Source organism: Azolla caroliniana, unplaced genomic scaffold, assembly GCF_043228905.1.
Source record: "Azolla caroliniana isolate FFs.n. ecotype wild unplaced genomic scaffold, voAzoCaro1.0.p SCAF_20, whole genome shotgun sequence".
Lineage (NCBI taxonomy): Eukaryota > Viridiplantae > Streptophyta > Polypodiopsida > Salviniales > Salviniaceae > Azolla > Azolla caroliniana.
Genome location: NW_028230455.1, coordinates 3,196,870 through 3,209,055, shown reverse-complemented (window position 1 = coordinate 3,209,055; position 12,186 = coordinate 3,196,870).

Sequence of the window (12,186 nt, the reverse complement as noted above, 5' to 3'; positions counted from 1 at the left end):
TGCCATTTACTTCACAAATTTTGTAGGGGAATTCTCAAAAGGAAGAAGAGGATAACATTGTAGATACCCTGATAATTATGTGATATGATCAAATTGATATATTAATGTTCACATCTAAAGTTTGACTGTTTATGAATATCATCTACATTTTAGGAGTTGTGGATTTATCAAAATTGTTTATGAATATTGTCTACATTTCTTCAGTTGTGAATTTATGGATGTTAATGAGCACTAAATTTATAGATGATAACATTAAGGATTGCAATGTTACCTCTTATACTTAAAACATTTTCAAGTCTAACAAAAGATGTAATCTTAATCTCATCAAGATGGTGAAACCATTAATCTTAACTTGTGCCTTGAGTTAACCATTGTGATTTTCTTTAAGTTAACTACATTTCATATTTGCAAACCATCAACATTTAAACATTTACTGAAAAACTATTCAATTTTAGAAATTATCATTTTGAAACTTGTTAAATCTCAAAAAATTAGCAAATTTTACATGCTATTTAAAACATGTGATACTGGTGTGTCAAGGTTTTGAAAATTGTCTAAAATCGCAAGATTATAAAAGGAATCTATAAATGGAATGCGCCATCCTTCCACTTGTGAACGCGAACGTGTTGTTGGTGCAACCGAAGAAATGGTGGGTGTGCCATGAGAGGAGCTTTTCAGTTTCGCCCACCCATCAACACTAGCACGCCCTATGCCGACTGTCCCCTTGAGAGGAAGTTTCTCTCTCTCTCTCTCTCTCTCTCTCTCTGCGTGTCTATCTGTCCCTCTCTTTGAAGAAAAAGAAGCTACCTCATTCTCTTGCTCTCTATCCTCTCCCTATTATTCGTTTTCTCGTACTCTTTTTGTGAGGAATAGTCCATTGTTTAGTTCTATGTCCCCCATTCTCTTCTTGTTTTTCTTGGAAACTTATCTATGTTAAAGTTCATGGCATCTTATGGTGTAGAGATCCAATCATCTTGAATGCATTATAGCAAGTTCTAGATATTGCACAAGAAGAAAGAAGTTTTTGGATACAACATACGTTGCAAGAAGCGAGTCACCGAGCATCTGATGAATCGCGATGTTTCCAAGTCCAAGAGTCGATATTTAGATAAGCTAAAAGAAGGTTCACCATTAAAGCTGGGAGCTGCTATAAGAAGTCATAAATGGCAAGTGATGATCCGGAAGTGCTTAACCTCATCCTCATGGCAAGAGTTTAATCATGTTGTAAGTAAATACTATAGTAGTGCAAGAGATGAAGAGACTATTGGGTCTATCCACTCAAGTGGAGCCCAGAACCAGCTGAGGCCAAAGAGCCAATTGAGAGTCGGGTAGGCCCGAACAACCGACTGAGAGTTGGATGAGGTCGAAGAGCCGACTTAGAGCTAGCTAGGGATCGACACAAAGTCGAGAGTCGGCTGACAGCCACCTACATGCTAAGTGCCAATTCGGCTTGGGGCTGAAAAGAAAAAAGAGAGGATATAATTAGTTATAACTATATTAACATATACCTATTAACAAATATATATACATATACATGTATATGTGGGATATATATAAATGTGGACAAGTATGTATGTATGTTTTATTATGTTGTTTTTGGTATGTCTTTTTTTGTATGTTCAGGTGTGAATACAGATACGAAAAGAGACGTTACTCTACAAGGCTAAAGAAAGAGGTGTAGACACAAAATAGTGTGACAGAGAAGAGAAAAACAACATATAAGAAAAGAGAGAGAGCGTTGAAAAATGAGAGATAGAACTCAGATATTGAGACATCGAGTGAAAGAGAGAAAACAGAGATAACTCTGAGTACAGAGACAATGGTATACATAGAGAAGCGAGAGAACAAAGAGAGAAAAACAACAAATGAAGAGACACAATGCCTGAGTACGAGAGCGAGAGCGAGAGCGCTTTGCAGAAGAGAAGAGATCCGCGAGGGGCTATTCGTGATGTACCTCTTCTATCAATCCGTTTCAGGTTCCTTCGTTCTTTGTTATTCCTTCTATTTTCTACTTTCTGTTGATTTATCCACCCAATAGGGTGAAGATAGTAGCCAAGTTTGTTGTCATGAGGCTAGTTCATTTCCTCTAGTTCAAAACTAGAGAGACTATACTCAGTTGTAATCTTTGTTGTCTTGTTGTTAAGAGTCTATTACTAATCAATAGACCAAAGTAAAGTAAAAGAAGGAAAATAGAATGGATAGAAGAACCCGTTCCACCCGACCACCCCCGAGCTATGATCTAGACATAGCCAACCTACCACCGACATCCCATACCACCGGATATTAGGATGACTAATACCTTGGAAGAGATAAACACGATCGTCAAGACGAAAGCCTAGCCCGCACCACCGGTGTCTAAGACAACAACCTTCTGACGTAATGTGATTATGAGGGTAGCTAAGCCTCATATTTACACCTTTTCCTAGGTCCCTTGAATAGATGTGCCTTTCTAAAAGGCTCTCCATTCATTGGTTGTCCAAATCATGATAGTGCATGCACTTATCATTCCTTCTATCCAATCATTAGTCCCCTTTTTAACATTAGTGAACATACCCTTCACTAATGTAAATATTGGTGACCTACCCTCACCAACGTTATGTGTACATAACATACTCCCCTACTTCAAAAGATTGCACTCTTGCAATATAAAGTGAGGAAAATGTGCCTTAAGAGTATGCTCGCATTCCCATGTGGCATCATCAATAGGTTTATCCATCCATTTGATCTTGAATAGCCGAATCTCTTTAGAATGGAAACATTTAGTACGAGAATCAAGAATTCGTTCAGGAACATGAGGTTTGTAAGAAAAATCCTCTAATGTTACAAGATCTTGGATTGTGATGGTGTTATAACTAGAGCCTAAAAATGGTTTTAGATGACTAACGTGAAAAACAGGATGAATACCAACGTTCCGGGGTAAAGCAAGGTGATAAGAAAATGACCCCACCCGCTTAAGGATTTTAAATGGGCCACAATATCGTGGGGCTAACTTAGCGCACTTGCCCGTAGACAATGACGTAGAGTTAGTAGGGACACGCAAAAGAACTTTTTGACCAATAGTAAATGCACGAGGACGTCTATCTTGATTAGCATAAAATCAAGCACAATCTTGAGCTGTCTTGACATTCTCTTTGGCAATATGCAACATTTGGTTCATGTCTTGCAAAAAATTGCGTGTACTGTCTAATTTATCACGATGAATCGTCACATCAACTGGGTCACGTGGCTGAAAACCATACATCAACATAAAAGGACTATATCCAATGGATGTATGTTTAGAGCTATTATAGGCAAATTCTAAGATAGGAAGGTATATCTCCCACTTAGAAGGGGTTTTTGCTACATAAGCTCGAAGCATGTCCTCAATAATTTGATTAACTCGTTCAGTTTATCCATCTGACTGAGGATGATCTGCAGAACTCATGCTCAATGTAGTTTCTAGTTTCTTAAAGACTTGAGTCCAAAAGTCACTAGTAAACTTGGAATCTTGATCACTAACAATATCCGGGTGGAAGCACGCTACGGTGTACCAGAAAAGTACTGTTTTTTGCCACAAAAATTGTTAGTACTTTCAATACTGTTAGTACTAAATAATTCAGAAAAAAAAATCAGAGAAAAATAAAATCGATTTTGGAGAGTGGGGTGACTATAGTACAAGTGTCATTTACTACAAGGAGTGGGGGGAACACGTGAGGAGATGTTCTTTCCATTTTGGCAGCTATTTTCCCCTCACGTCGATTTTGGCGCTTCCCCTCACGTCGTTTTTGGCAATTCCCCTCATACTCCTCTTCCTCTATCCCTCTGAGCTCTTCATCTCAGACATCCATGTCACGTTTCTGCTTTTCCTCCAATCTAAGAGTTTTGTTAGGGGTTAGGGAGAAAATCTCAGACATCCATGTCAGGTTGGAGCTTTTGAGTTAAGGATTTCTGGTTTTTTTAGGGTTTAGGTTGAGGAACAACCAATAGTGACTTCTTCGACAACAACTTTCTTACTTCCACCAATTGTAGTTTATGTCATGGTGATTTGGGGCTTTTTCCATCGAGGCGAGGATCCTTCCACCGAATCTAGGCAGCATATCACAAAGATTCAAGGTGCCCTCCACCATTGGAGGTTCCTTCCACTAAATCACGACGGCATATCACAAAGATTCAAGGCACCCTCCACCATTGGAGGTTCTTTCTAGCAAATCGAGGCGGCATATCACACAAAATCAACGCTCCCGCCACCATTGGAGGTTCCTTGCATCCAATTTTTTATTTTCAAGACTAAAATTTTTCATTTCTTCATTTTTAGGTACTAAATTTTTAGATTTTACAATTGTCAAATTTGTACGTCGTGCTTCCACCATTGGAGGTTCCTTCCAGCAAATCGAGGCGGCATATCACACTGAATCAATGCTCCCGCCACCATTGGAGGTTCCTTCCATCCATTTTTTTATTTTCAGGACTAAAATTTTTCATTTCTTCATTTTTCAGTACTAAATTTTTAGATTTTACAATTGTCATATTTGATTCGTAATTCTAATGTTCGAAACAAATTATTTCTCACTTTGCAGGCCACATTTAAAAACATTTGACCGTGTTTTCTTAGTGTAGTCTATATAACATTAACTACTCTCGCTGGACGCTTAATTTTTTTGGATAAATCTAGTGACCAAATGGGGGTCCCCAACGAGAGTGAGTTGTCAAGTAACTCATGTATATCTGAAAGGACCAAGAGATTTGGTAGAAATAACGAAGAGATTTAGTGAAGAGGATCGTAGGGATATTATATGTAGAGTGTTACACCATCAACGTTTGAATGAAGACATGGAGAGAATAAAATTTAGGGACCAATGGGTTTTAGAAGAGATTGTAGAGTCTATGAGGTCATCCCTAGACTTAGTGAAAGGTGTAGAGAGCATAGACAAACTTGCTGCAAAGAGGGCAGCCCTACACATGGTTGTGAACGGTGTGAGAGAAAAAAAATATAGTGATACTAAAGCTGCCTTAGCCCTGGGTATTCAAAGAAGGAACTTGAGGAAACATCGCCGAAATATACACTCAAGCCAATTCAAGTGGCTGGGGTTGGGACGTAGACGACGATGCGATGCCTTATCTCAAGAGATTATTGAGAAAGTGGATTCATTTTGGGCCAAAAATACGCGTGTCTCACCAAATAAGAAGGATGTGTGTAGACAGCGAATAACTGAGGGTAAGTACCAGATTCACCCTAGACACTTCTTGGAGATGACAGAGGTATTCCATTTTTTTATATCAATTCACATTCCATAAATTTGTGTTTTGACCAAGTGTATATTAATGTTTGCTATATATATTGGTTGATGTAGGCTGAATTGTACATGAACTTTAAAGACCAACATCCAAGCTTGACTATTGGATTCCGCAAGTTCCAAGGTTTGAAACCATTTTATGTTAGAAAATTAAATGAGAGGAATACATGTTGTTGTGTGTACCACGTGAAGATGGACATGTTAAGGCTAGGAATGAATGCAATGCGTATAGATTCTAAGGGTATACACGGGGAATTATGTGTCTGCACTTGTGAGGTTTGTAGACCAAATGGGGAGGATAATAGGTGTAATGCACGAAACATGACTTATGCATCCGTTTCTTAGCTATGGAGGTCTTGTGTTTGTGAAAAAGAACCATCATGTGAGTGGCATCGTCGTACATGTCTATTAAGAACATGTAAGGTTTGTCAGCTACCATTATTTTGTAGGCAGGAGCTTGATTTGGGAAACAGTCATATCGTGAAATGGAAATATTTAGAGTATGTGACTGAAAATATTGGCAAGGGACTTGTAACTAAGCGTATCAAGGAAGTATATAAGGAGACATGTGATGCTACCCTTGTCTCAGAATTTAAGAAATAACTTGGGGAGTTCATTCCACATAACTTCCGGAGTTATTGGCAAAATTCACAGTTCAAGGAATGTATTAATAACTTACCAACGGGTGTCATCGTATCTGTTATTGACTTTGCAGAAAACTATACATTTAAAGTTCAAAATGAGGTTCAATCAATGCATTGGTACAATGATCAATGTACAATACTTGTACATATTTGCTATTGGAGGCAAGACGGTGAGTTACATAAGAAATCAATATTTTACATTTCAGATGATAAAAAGCATGACACATTATTTGTTCAACATTGTTTTAAGCTTCACCATGTAGATTTATTGTCTCTAGGGTTAACCTTTAACTGTCATTGGGTTTGGTTTGATGGTGCTACCTCGCGGTTTAAGGTGGCACGATCGTTCTACTTTATTGCGAGGTAATTTTTAATCCATATGTTTAGTACTTATCATGCAATGTGTAAGGAAGTAATTCTTGTGTTAGTGCATGCATACTAATTATGTTTGTAACTATTCACACACAGTACTATTCACATGGATGCATACTAATTATGTTTGTAACTATTCGAACACAACACTATTCACATGGATGCATGCATACTAATTTTGTTTGTAACTAAGTTAACTGTTCTTGATTGATCAAATAGTACTATCCTGTCACGTGAATCCGTGTTTATTATCTTTTAATCCATGTGAAGTGTTCTCCATAGACAAAGTGTACTATGTTGTCTGTTGTATCTTTACTAAATCAGTATTTATTGAAGAAAGTAAAGTACTCGTATTGTACTCTATAGTATTGTCCGTCCTTAAGAGAATTGTACTAATCATCTTTAATGCATGTGAAGTGTTCTCCATAGACACATTGTACTATGTTGTATGTTGTATTTGTACTAAATTAGTATTTACTGAAGGATGTAAAGTACTCGTCTTGTACTCATAGTATTGTCCATCCTTAAGAGAATTGTACTAATTATCTTTTAATCCATGTGAAGTGTTCTCCATAGACACATTGTACTATGTTGTGTGTTGTATCTGTTCTATATTGTATTTAAAGAAGGATGTAAAGTACTCGTCATGTACTCATAGTATTGTCCATCCTTAAGAGAATTGTACTAATTATCTTTTAATCCATGTGAAGTGTTCTCCATAGACACATTGTACTATGTTGTATGTTGTATTTGTACTAAATCAGTATTTACTAAAGGATGTAAAGTACTCGTCTTGTACTCATAGTATTGTCCGTCCTTAAGAGAATTGTACTATTCATCTTTTAATCCTTGTGAAGTGTTCTCCACAGACACATTGTACTATGTTGTGTGTTGTATCTTTACTAAATCAGTATGTACTAAATCAGTATTAATGGATGTGTAGTACTCTCGATTGACAACATAGTACTAATTTTATTGGAAACCTGAGATACAGAAGTAGGTATTTCTCCTTATTCAACATTCGTATGGAATGGAACTACTTCGGGCCTGGACATGGAAAAGGAGAGAATGATGGCGCGGGGGCTGTGATCAAAAGTGCCCTTACAAGCGAGCAGTTGGATAATAATGGTGCTAAGTTACAAAATGCACATGATGTTGTGGAGTGGCTAACATGGAAGATGTCAAATGATGGTAAGAACAGATTGTTTGTTGAAGTTCGCGCTGATGAGGTTGATAGAACTAAATCATATGGTTGTAAAACTGTGAAAGGCACACGCAGCACCCATTGTGTATTAGGGTTTAGCCGCAAGGACACAACACAATTGTTACTCCGTACTTTATCATGCTTTTGTTCCATGTGTATAGATGAAGCTTGGGATAAATGCATCAACCTATCAATCGTCGAGCCCTGGAAGCTGCAGAAGCTTGAGCCTGAATGACAAGATGATATTGAAGAGGATGCGCATTCAAACGATATTGTATACTACAACCAACATCAAGACTTGGCAGTTTTATTGGAAGTTGGAGATCATTTTGCAGTGCTCAAATCTCCTCAAAATGAAGATTTAGAAGACTACTACATTGTGGTGTGCAAGCAAGGCAAGACATTATTGAAAGAAGTGGTGAGGGATGGCTGGGGCAACAATTTCAACCTTGGTGAGTCTATCGTCTATGGAAACTATTATGCAAAGTTGTCGCAATTCAAGAACACATATGCATTACTAAAAGAAGCACCGATTGCAATAATCTACGCTGATGGCATTCTTGCGATCAAATTCAATATGACTCAAGCAAAGCACAAGGTTAAGGGATACAACACTGTCTACAAGGTCCCCCAAGAGGTTCATGAGCACATATTAGGGGAGGTCTCTCTATTTAATGCTTGAAAGTCACCCTATCAATACATTGTACCAGAAAACTGAAAAACATCCACTTGTAGTTCACTACGGGGAGTCATTGATATATTAATTTTGGTGATTGACAAATGAATCGATATAATTCCTTTCTTCTATTATGTATTATGAATCGATATATTTGATGTATTGAGACTATTTATTGAGCTTGTATTGTAAGTGTTTATTGTAATTATAGAGTTGCTTGTTTCCATGGTTTAAGGTGTGAAGTCTTCAATACTTCTGTATTGTCAGTGTTTATAGTAATTATAGAGTTGCTTGTTTCTATGGTTTAAGGTGTGAAGTCTTGAATACTTAGTAGCCTAAATATGGCCCAAACTTATTCAACTATCAAGTCTCTATTGTGTGCACTCAAGTCATTATTCAACTCTAACCATGTGCACTCAAGGAGACCATACTTCGAAGTATCAATATACATATTAGTTTAGTACTAATGTCAATTGCAAGTATTAAGTAATACATAGTGGTCTCCCAAAGTATCTCAGTTAGACGGATACATACATCTGATGTAAAGTTCGGTTGCATGACAGTATATACCAGTCTTCTAAATCTTCATCTGGTAATACGAACTGTATATAACATCTCAGTTAACAATATAGAATTTTATTTGTAATCAACACAATCATGGCTGCATGGGAGTGTACCTGGGAGTGTGATAAATTCGTACCTCCCTCACCAAAGATCATTTTAGAATTAGCAATTGAATACATTTTCATTCTCTGCAATTGGCAATATAGAATTTCACACTGGTATAACTACTGGATTTTGGTATACCAAATAGTTCAATTTCAGACATCACTAACAGTTCGGCTAAAGTTCAAGTACAATCGAAAGACAATCGAAAGACACTGGCATAACTATTTCAGATAAATGAGACAGTATTTTGGTATACCAAATAGTTCAATTTCTCACATCACTAACAGTTCAACTAAAGTTCAAGTACAATTGAAAGACAATCAGGCACTAGAGGGCAATTTGGCTGATCTTGTAATGCGCTTGTTGTTGGTGCCAGTTTTTTCTGATTTTACATTCTTCTTTATCTTAAAGCCTTTAGGTATCAACTGACTAAGTGGCACTTCATCATCAGAGGCATCAGAGACAGGCGTGGATGCACGGGCACCTTGTACTAGTGGCAAGCTTGAGAGAGCAATTGTGTTTTCTGCAACTGCAATGCTTGTACACACATCCACAAAGGTACTGTCGATAGAAAAATTATCACTCATCTCCTGAATGTGGGTTGTTTTAGTACTCATGTTGTTGCTAGTTTGCTCAGTCTCAGTACAATTAGGCTCATGTATGTGGGCTACAACAATACTCCTGGCGAACTCTTGGCTGGTCATAGTCACCTCATTCTTAAGACCACTGTGCTCTCCTTCTTGGGTCAACTCCTCTTGTACGGTGGCTATCACCTCATTCTTAAGAGAACCGTGCTCCCCTTCTTGGGTGGTGTTTATTGTCTGGTCCTCATGGGTGATGCTAGTAGGCTCCCCTTCATTAGTAACGATGTTCTTTCCACAATCCTCATGGGATTCTTTAGACACTACTAGCACATTCTCAGTACAATCAGGCTCCCCTTCAGTACTAGCGATGTTCTTTCCACAATCCTCATGGGATTCTTCAGACACTACAGATACAGTCTCAGTACAATCACTCTTCTCTTCAGTACTTGCCATATTCTTTCCACACTCCTCATGGGCTTCTTTAGACAAATTATTGTTTGTACATGCCAGTTGCTCTTCAAATATGAATGCTTCGTTTTTCTCACAATCCTCATTTGTGGAAGATGTGCTTCCAGAGTCTACCTCCGTGCAAAGGTTAATCCCAGAATCTGACTCTGCACTTGTGCTCCATATAGTTCCCGATTCACTTGATTGCAATTGGGAATCATACTGCTCTTGTAAACCTAAATAATGGGATTCCAAAGAATATTAGTATCCACTCACATACTCAAAAGTTTGCAAACATACCAACAACAATGAACGTAGGGTTAAGAGCCACTTTTTTACCTATTGTTACATCGTCATACTGTACAGCCGTAGATACCCCATTGCAAGTGGTAGGCTCGGTCATCTTCTCCACAACATCTAAGTGCTCAACAGGGTTGTGTTGATCTATTGAATGCACCAAAAGCAACACTATCATAGGGTTGTTATGATCTAAATCATTGTTTTCAAAAACCGGCTTTTGACGTGTACCTGGGAGTGTGATAAATTCGTCTTCACGATTAGGTTTTGGACTCGTATCTCCCTCACCAAAGATCATTTCGTCATCAGCTAGTAACACAAGTACATGGTATTAGACAATGCATTAGGTTGACAACTCTCCGGACAGGTGAGAACATATATGACTCACCATTGCATTCAACTTTGCCTTTCTTGCCCTTTCCATACAACATTCTTGCAGCATTCCTCTTCTTAGTTGGCTCTATTTCTAAAGAAATTAGGCATTCAACACTTTCTCAAATGAGAATTAAGATATGTTGGCAAAATTTGTGTTACCTGGATTGTTTTGATGTTGACCGGAGCTTGGGGAATTTGTTTGTAGAAGCATATGTTCCACTGCTCCAATGGCCCTTCTCATACATTCATCTTCATCATAAAACTCATAGGTTATTGGTAATGATGGTCCCTGAACCTTGGAATGTTCAGCAGATACCGAGGGTTTAGGCACAAGGGGCGGTTGTTCCATTACCTTCCCTGGCGTGGAGTTGCTTGACACTACACCATTCATTGCAAGAAACCAAAAAACCTTCAAGGTTAGTACCGTGATATAAATATTACACAACTAGTACTAATCGTGAACAATGTACTACTCACTTAGTTCCCAATTTACACTAGTACTAATCATGAACAATGTACTACTAACTTAGTCAAATTACACAAGGAGTACTAATCATGAACAATGTACCACTCACTTAGTTGCCAAATTACACAAATAGTACTAATCATGAACAATGTACTAATCCTGAACAATATACTATTCACTTAGTTCCTAAATTACTGAACTAGTACTAATAAGGAACAGAAGTAGTACTAATAATGAACAATGTACTACTCACTTAGTTCCCAATTTACACATGTAGTACTAATCATGCACAATGCACTACTCACTTAGTTCCCAAATTACACAAGGAGTACTAATCCTGAACAATGTACTACTCACTTAGTTCCCAAATTACAAAACTAGTACTAATCACGAGCAATGTACTACTCACTTAGTTCCCAATTTACAAAACTAGTACTAATCACGAACAATGTACTACTCGCTAAGTACTAATCGTCAACGATGTACAAGTATAGTGTGTACTAACACTAGTACTAGGCACGTTGTAATATAGATTGGACTAACATCTAATCCAACAAATGTAGATTGGATTTTAGTACTAACGTGGTATTTTGAACACAAGTAATACTAAACGTGATATATGTGTTCTACACACCTAATTACATAACTTGTACTAATTACACCAACAGTATTAATCTTGAACAGTATTAGTACTAAACGTGATATGTGTTTGACACACCTCATTTCCAAATTACACAAACTGTACTAATATTCAGCAATTTACTATACACCTTGTTCCCAAATTACATAACTAGTACTAATTCCCAAGTTACACAAACAATACTAACAGTCAACAGTGTACTACAAGTATAGTGTCTACTAAACTAGTGCTAGGCAAGTTGCAATATAGATTGGATGATGTTGTACCTGGTTCCCTTTTAGTACTAATTCTGGAAAATATCCCTTCAACTACACATACCAATTATATATTAAGAGTACTGCCAATACTAACCCACATAATTATGGTTCCACATATTAGTTGTTAGAGATACACTAATACTAATCCATTGTTCTCCTAAATTTGAAGTATGAATTGTGGCGTACACTAGTTCTAATCCAAATGTAAATTGACATCATATAATACAAACAATAGAATAGTAGAGCCACATACCGTATGGGTGTATTTTTAAACCCAAGCAT